The sequence below is a fragment of the Sesamum indicum genome, linkage group LG9 (assembly GCF_026168435.1).
Source record: "Sesamum indicum cultivar Baizhima isolate 11 linkage group LG9, ASM2616843v1, whole genome shotgun sequence".
Classification (NCBI taxonomy): Eukaryota; Viridiplantae; Streptophyta; class Magnoliopsida; order Lamiales; family Pedaliaceae; genus Sesamum; species Sesamum indicum.
In genome coordinates this window covers 15,947,491-15,956,522 of record NC_142665.1, presented here as the reverse complement: position 1 = coordinate 15,956,522, position 9,032 = coordinate 15,947,491, and the positions used below count along the sequence as shown (strand labels likewise).

At 34.1% G+C, this 9,032-nt stretch overlaps 1 pseudogene; it reads right to left on the bottom strand.

Annotated features, from left to right (window-relative positions):
- Positions 1-453: 453 nt before the first annotated feature.
- Positions 454-2,120, bottom strand: LOC148786929 (uncharacterized; annotated as a pseudogene).
- Positions 2,121-9,032: the final 6,912 nt, after the last annotated feature.

The following is a 9,032-nucleotide window of genomic DNA, read 5'->3' as shown; positions in this document are numbered from 1 at the left end:
GATGTGTTAGTGCTATAATTGGTGATGTAATTTGTTAGCTTTAACTATGTAAAAATATCCCTGTCTTTCAGCAAATTTCAAGCTGCTGCTATGAAAAAATGGCATTTCTCTATTTCTCAACAACATTTCATGCACCAACCTATATTGACTTATTAGAAAATAAATGCACCAACCTAAATTGACTTGATTAGAAAATAAATGCACCAACCTGCAAAATGTGTATTTACATAAATAAAAGAACAAAGTATACACCAACAAGAAATAAATTCATCTATAATTACTTCAAAAAGTCAAAAGAAGAGGCATAATACATGTCTAAAAAGAGCCAAAACAGACAGTTTTTTGGAGTCATTCTTTCATCTCCAACACAAATCATACATCAATAACAAGTTTTATACAACAACAAAATAATTCCTACTTCACATTTTGACTTGCAACTAAACATTTTCAGCTTTACTTCTTTCCTTTTTTCAATTGATTAACAACACTTGAAAGATTCGATAACGTGACAAATCTTTTTCCTTCTTTAATAATAGAAGGGGTTGATCCCGAACTCCCTTGTTCACCCTTTTCAGCCTTCACAAATGGAGCAGGCTCCTTAGTTTCAACCCCTTTTGGCATTGTTGGAATTGTGCAAACATAGTCGGTGTAGGTGCATGTGCTTGCGCAGGTGCAGTTGCAGCTTGCTTTGGAGGCACCCTCCTTGATGATTGGACCAGTTTTTCTTCTCTTCATTTTCGACATTGGCTCATCAGCTTCAAGTCTCCTTTTGGGAGGCCTCCCCACTCTCTTCACAGGCTTTGGTGGCACAAGTGGATTAAATGCACTCTTCTTCCACTCTTCCCTTCCATTGACTGGCAATGTAGCATGTTGATAGGCCTTCAAATATATCTGCACCCTGTAACATTGGTGTGTGTATTTTTCTATGTCCTCTCCTTGACAAAAAATGGCACTCACAGCATGTTTGCAAGGTATCCCACTCAAATCCCATTTTCTACAACCACATGTCTCATTCTCAAGGTTAACACTATATTGTGTCCCATCAAAATAGGAGATTTGATAATGCTTATCATCAGATTTAATGTATGCAATCACCAAGTTTTTCAATATTCTTGTCAATGATTTTTTGAATTTTAGGACATAAAGTCTTTTTCCATTTCTTCAAAGCCCTGTCTCTGTTCACTTGCAGTTTTTTCATGAAATATTCTATTAATCATTCAAGCATTGACAGTATTGGTTTGTCTCTTGTTTCTAGAATGTTGTTATTCAGGCACTCACATGCATTATTTAACAGAATATCACACTTTGGATAAGTGGAAAAGTGGGATCTGCTCCATTCCTTTGGATGCTTGTCACTAAACCATGCATAAGCCCCTGCATCCAACTCTTTCAATTCTTGCATTCTTGCATTAAATTGGTTAACTGTTGTAGCGCTAGCAGCTTTCCACAACCCATTTTTGAAGGTCAAACCTCTAAAACCAGTTGTTTTAAAATTTGACTGGAGGTGCCTGACACAAAACCTATGCTCTGCATTAGGAAACAATTCCTCCAAAGCACCTACAAGTCCCTTTTGTTTATCTGACATGAACGTGTACTTACAGTCTTCCTCAATGTGCAAATCCATTTTCAATAAAGTTAAAAACCATTCCCATACCTCCCTATTCTCCTCATTACCACATCATAACAAATAGGGAAAAAATTGTTGTTAGGGTCAATGCCAACAGCAATCAATAACACTCTTCTATGTGGACCCTTAAGGTGACACCCATCCACACATATTACTGGTCTACAACCAGCCAAAAACTTCATTTTCGGTGCATGCAAACATATATAAAATCTATCAAATAGATTCACCCCGCCTGAATCATCAGTACCCAAAACCACTATTGATCCTGGATTACTTCTTTTGATTTCATCTGCATATCCCACAACAATGCATATTGAGCACTGGGGCTGCCTTCAAGTATTAGCAATGCAAGTCGTTTTGCTCTTGCAACTTGATTTTTGGATATATTCACCCTTACATTTTCTATTGCATCAATACTGAATCCTTTTACCCCTCTTTTAGGATCACTTTTGAACTTATGAATGTATTTTTGTGACAACCAACTTGATTTCATGTTTCTGACATTAAATGAGATATTACATGTGTGTCTTGGGACATAATCCCGAATTTGAAATGTGCATTCACCTTTCAATCTACAAGCATGTATTCTCCATGGACAATCTTTGTCAAAGCATTTTGCATGCACTCTCTTTTTGTCATTTTTTGCAAACTTTATGTTCCTTTTCGTTTCAATTGCATGTGATTGGATTGCAGTCCTGAATTCTTTTTTTTGTGCTAAAGATCATTCCTAACTCAAAATGAGGGTGAAACATGCAAGATGAGTTAAATACAGGGAATGTTTCTCCCTTGTCTTCATCTTCATCAAACCTCTTGTTGGAGTTTAATTCATCTTCACTTCATACTATGTTCTCATCCCCAAACAACTGCTCAAATTCAATATGCTCGACCCTTAGCCCTTCTGCGTCAAGTTCTTCAACATTGACCCCTTCATTGTCTCCCTCATCACCCTCTTTCACCACATTATCTATCAACTCCTTGTCTTCCTCATCATCCTTATCTTCCTGCATTTAATATTCAAACTCACTGTTTGAATCATCAAATGATTCACCCCCTGAAGAAGACTTAAAGAACAGACTAAAACAGTCAAACAATAGACTTTATGTAACCACACATGGGACCACATGCTTCATTCTTGCCCAACATAAAGTAAATTCCAAACCAAACAAAACAAAATAAACATTTTTGTATCAGAAATGCAGCAAAAAAGGAGTATGTTTCTTAGGGACTTTACCAGCAACCACCGAAATACTCTTCAGGTTAGGGACCAACTTAGGTGGTATTTTCTTGTTATTTTGTGCTATTTAAAATCATGATAATTAGTTAATGGTGTAGCTACAACAATGTTTAAACAATATACAATCTTATTCTCTACTTGCTAGCAAGTCATGTAAGCATAAGTACCATGCTGTCACCAGATTGTCCTAACTTGTTATAAAACTCTTTCTTGTTCAACAAACTTTCAGATGCAATATAAATTTTGCCTATATTCTATATTATCATCATATTCACACTGTCTGCAGGTCATAGGAGCACTATGGTATTTGATGTATGTTTCTTCCTGATCTGGTAATGAGATTTTTTTGTTTTTCCTCTTAAATTCCCATCCTAGCTTGGCAACATCTCTATTTCCTCGATAACTTCTTTGATCAAGCACATTACATACAGTTTTCTTTGATAATCTAGAAAACAGAAAGATAATCCACATGCTGGTAAAGTACTGCCACAAATACATATTTTTGCTTCAGTCTCGCCCAACATTTCTGTCAACATAACATGCAGCAAAAGGGACCACAAACTTTTGTTTGAGTAAAAAACTAAGGGACCACAAAGTAGTCAAGTAGCATTCCGACATAAAGGACCACAAAGTAGTCAAGTAGCATTCCAACACAATGGACCACAAATTTATTCGGAGAAAAAAAACTAAACAAACCACTGTTGGTCCTCGCAACACACGCCATTCCGATTCAGAGTAAAGGAGGAGAATAAAAAACTTACTGTAATCAGGGGGGCTCGCCATTGTGAGAAGGGTCTCGCACCACCACCATTTTCGCACCAAGTGCCTCTTCTCAAGGGCAGTGAAATCGGAGGAAAGAAGAGAGAAATTAGGGCAGTGGAGTATGGGGGAATTTGGAGAAATCGTTTGCTAAATTTTATTTTCTTTTCGTTGTCTTTTCTTTTTCTTTTCCCTTAAAGCCACTTCATTATACATTTTTTGCCACATAAGCAGATTAGTAAAAAGAGAATTCCACATCAATGGTTACTTGGATTAGTTGGCCGTGTTTTATACCACATCAGATTTTTCCGACCTAAATTTCCAAATTCGACGGAAAATTGGAAAGAAACCCTAATTCGGATGACAGTTACACCTTTATGCAAATTATTGACTTTAAATTGATATTTACAAAAGTTAGAGGACTAAAATTAATCGATGGCAAAGTTAAAGGACTAAAAAAAATTTCCCCATTCTATTTAAATTGCCATTCATTAATACTTAATAACTTTTTTTTGCAAGGGATGCAAGAATAACTTCAGCACCCATTCATTCCATTTTAATTATACATTTTCTAATACTTGATACTGACTGTTTTTTCAAGGCATGAAGGAACAAGAAAAAGTGTCAATTGCACCCAAACCATTCAACCACCCCGATATAAAGAAAAAGTTGCATACAAACAACCATGGAAGCCATCATACAAGTCTTCCACATCCCAACGACAACATGCAGCTCAATGCTCTAGGCCTCCTCCACCAACTCAACCAAGTCATCTGTAGCCACCAATCCCAAAAGTTAATATTAGAGCTCCACCACGATGGACAGGGAGACAGGAGGTATTTCCAAAACAGTCTTTACAACTAGAGATCAAATCTCTTCTATCAACATGTACATTTTTGGAGAAGGATGACAAAAGTATGTTACATTATCACGATTGAACAATGTGTTATCACAATCAAAGGACAAGGGAGACAAGGGCAAGAAGAAAGATGGGAGGAATTCACCTTTTGTTTAAGAACTTTTTTATTTTGATTGAAACATTTTTTGTTTGTAATCTCAAGATACTTGAGAAACTTGAGGAATCAATTGTGATTGCATATGTTATGAATTAGGGGGTTTTGTGGACAGGTTGTTGTTGAAGAAATGTTGTAAATAGATGTTCATGTTTTTTGTGAAGACAGGCTATAAATTGTGGACAGGATGTTGTAAATTGTTGATGTTAGTATGAAATGAATGTTTCTCACTAACATGTTGGAAATGGTGCAGAAATGAATGTTTTCATTTTCATTATATTGTTGAAAATTGCTTATATTGTTGAAAAGGGTGCAGAAATGTTGTTGAAAATTTCTTATATTATTGAAAATGGTGCAGAAATGGCTGAAAAGGGTGTAGAAATGACTGAAAATTCATTTTTATTTTTATGCTATTACTAAATTAATTAACAACTGTAATTTTAGGCTTTTAGTTTCATCCTTAAAATTTATTAACAGAATTCTTTAACAACATAAAATATAATTCACAAAAGCTTCAAATTTGAGGCTTTCAATTTCATTATCAAAATCACAAAATGCCATTACAATTCCTCCATTTTATGTTTACTCATATCTAACAACATAATGTAAGCCCCTACAAATCTAGCAATCTGGAACGATTCATCGAACGATTCATCCAAAGACCATCATCCATTTACCCATCCAAAAATCGACCAACAGAAACCATGATGCCACCAAGCAAACTTTAAGCCAAAATATCTTCTTCTTCAGCAGTTTTGCTTCAGTTTCTATTGTTTGAAACTTGCGACGCAAATCGGGTATGACACACAAAGCTCGAGCACACATAGGCGGGTCATCCCATGTAAAAAATCGACATCCTCCACTCTGCAATTGAACAAAATATAAGCCAACATATATCAAACTTAAACTTAAACTTCAATTCTTACCTTATAATTTGCGCAAGAATAAAACTTTCTTCCGGGATTGTCATTGGTCCAAAAGGTTCTCAATGGAGCCCTAATGCCACAAAAGCAGTTTATCACAGTGGTGGAGTAATTGCCCGACGATAAAGAAGACATTTTCGCTGTTTTTCTTCACCTGCAACTTCATTTGCAACAGCAAAAATGAGAGAGAGAGAGAGAGAGAGAGAGAGAGAGAGAGAGCTCTTTCATATGATGAAAAAAGCGAGAAGAGGGGCTCTTTTCCCGCCTAAAGTCACGTCATTGACCACGTCATTTGCCACGCAAGCTCCTACGTGTTTAAGTTGTGCACGTGGACGTCGGAACCCTAAGCCCCAAATCCCGCCGCATTTTTGGCAATTTTGGTCGGAAGGACTAAAATTACGAAAAAATCAATACTTACAAGACTAAAATTATCAGTCCTGTACTTACGATCCCAATGCTGCCATCCCCTCATACTTACAGAATCAATTTTGTAATTTTGCCTATATTATTTATATGAATCAAGTATTGGGGAGGTGGCAAGGGTGACATGAATTTTTTTTACCACATCACTCGTGCCACATAAGATTTTAAAAATAAAATATATCCCCAACTTAGATAGATCACGTGCAACGCACATGATGAATTCCGGCTAAATTAGAGCAAATTGGACTAAATTGTTATGTTTTGAGAATTATTGTCTTTAATCGCTATTCTAGAATGGCCCTAGACTAAAAGTGACACCATCCCTAAGAAATTAGACTAAAATTGCATTTCTGTACTTCTATATATCTATATGTGTGCGTGTGCATGAGAGAGAGAGAGAGCAAAAAATAAAAGCAGAAATATCAACTTCCTAGCAACATGCTAATGATATTTTAGCCGCTTGGTTAAGGTTGAGCTCTATAAACAAGCTCTAAGTCATGGGATCGAGCTCTCCGACCGAGTGTGTGGGTATTTGTCTTATTTATATTAATTTATTATAATTTATTTCATACATGACTCTTTATTATATTAATGTATTGATCTACGATGTATTATGGTTCTTAATTTATAGCACTGTTTCTATCAAAACAAAAGAAAAGAACTCATCCCTCAAGTTACACACAAACTACACAACACAGTGCACATTCATTTGTATATATAATTGATCATATTATTATGAAAACAAACGAAATGATCACTTTTATTTTCTTCTCTAAAAATATAATATTTTATAATCAAACTATACAACCATGTGCCAAAATAGGTTGTAGAGGTCATGAAAATTAAGTAGAAAATTAATTACAATGAAAATTAATTCTTTTCCCTACACAATTCTTCAAAGACGGGCAATGACTTTTGCCCTTGCCGAAAAGGATGCCATCTATATACTCATCAACAGTATTTTTCACGATCTCATTATTAATAATTTTTTATTGACAATTAACAAATATATGGCCGTTTGGTATGAGCGACTACTTACTGCTTGTTTCAAATATCTTCTTTGTTGAAGTTATCGCCTGTCTGTTAGACACTAGCAACGCTGCTGCAGTCTTTTGTGGAGTAGCCCCTGATGTCATTGTATTCCCTTTATCTAACAAAAAATTACAAGAATAGTGATAATCATTTATGTAATTGTTTAGTATAATTCACTCACAATATATAGTACTTAAATTCAATCCTAACTTTTTTTCCAATAAATAAATATAAAAGAAACATATACAATAATAATTCAATCAACTCATGAGAATTTATAAAGAAATTAATTATCTTCAATTTGAACTTATAACCCTTCTCTCTCTCTCTATTATATTAATGCATTGATTTAATCAATTACATTTTGCTCAAAAACTTAATGTAATATGATATTAGTGCTTTTATCTAATGTAAAGAAAAAACACTTCATTTCTACACAACACAGATTTTTGCAATTTGCACAATAGTAGCACAAGAGGATTAATTTCACGCACACTATAATTTCCTTAATTAATAACATAATTTTGATGTCACAATAGTAGCAATTATTATTTATTTACTTATTCATTATGCCCAATATTAAATTATATGATAATTAGTTCTTCAATTAAACTTAAGAATGATATATATAATTAATTATGACATTGTGAAGACAAATAATATGATTACTTCTTCTAAAATCAATTATTTTATAATCAAATTATGCAACCACATTGCCAGATTAGGTTATAGAGTCATGATAGATTATTAGCTTTTGATTGACAATCAGCATGGAATCCGATATGGGCGACCACTTACTGCTTGTTTATGGTATATTTTTGATGAAGTTGCCGCCTGCTGGCAATGCTGCTGCAGTTTTTTTTCTGCGTAGTAGCCCGTGATATCATTGTATTCCCTTTATCTAACAAAAATTACAAGAATAGTCATAATTATTTATGCGACTATTTAGTATAAGGCTTAAAGGTAATTTTCGTCCCTTAATTTCAGACCATTCTCATTTTAGCCCCCTAAGTTACTAAGGTTCCATTTTTCTCCCGTAAAATTGAAAAAATCTCAATTTTGGCACAAATTTGGTCGAAAAGTTGAGTCACTCGCCGGAAAAAGTCACATGCCAGACATGTTACTTTTTAAATTGGAGCTTGCATTGTGATTGGCTGAAAAAGATGATGTGGTGAAGACATGACCTGAAGTTAGGGGACTAAAACGATAATGGCCTGAAGTTAGAGGACGAAAATTGCCTTGAAGCCCTTTATTTTCAGCCAATCACAATGCAAATTCCAATTTAAAAAGTCACATGCATGACATGTGACTTTTTCTGGCGAGTGACTCAACTTTCCGACCAAATTTGTACCAAAATTCAGATTTTTTTAGTTTTAAGGGACCAAAATGAAACCCTAGTAACTTAGGAGACTAAAATGAGAATGACCTGAAGTTAAGGGACAAAAATTACCTTTAATCCTTTAGTATAATTCACTCAGAAACCGTTAATTCTATCAATAATTCACAGGGGCATAATGTATAGTACTTAAATTTAATCGTAACATTTTTCTCCAATAAATAATATAAACGAAGCATATACGATAATAATTCAATCAACTTTGAGAGATTATAAATATGAGTATGAAAGTCTGTTAAAAAATTATGACTGTTTGAAAATGATAAAGGCAAGTTTAATTTGGCCGCACGATTAAGCAGACCAAACATGCGTTTCGAGAACAAACGATAATTTGTTTTATTATCCATTATGGTCTATTACATAATCTTTTAGTTAATTTCTTCATTAACCTTAAGAATGAAATTAATTATAAAATTTGTTAGAAAACAAAGAATGAAAATTGTCAAAATTTTAAGGTTATAAAATTAAATTACCAAAATTAATTTGTATTGGACAAAAATACTACCCACCGAATGAATTATAGGACCAAAATTATACTTTTTTTTCTATTAATCACTTATGAAATTGTGAAAACAAATCAATTATTTTTTATAATCAAATTGTGCAACTTTTGTGCCAGATGGGT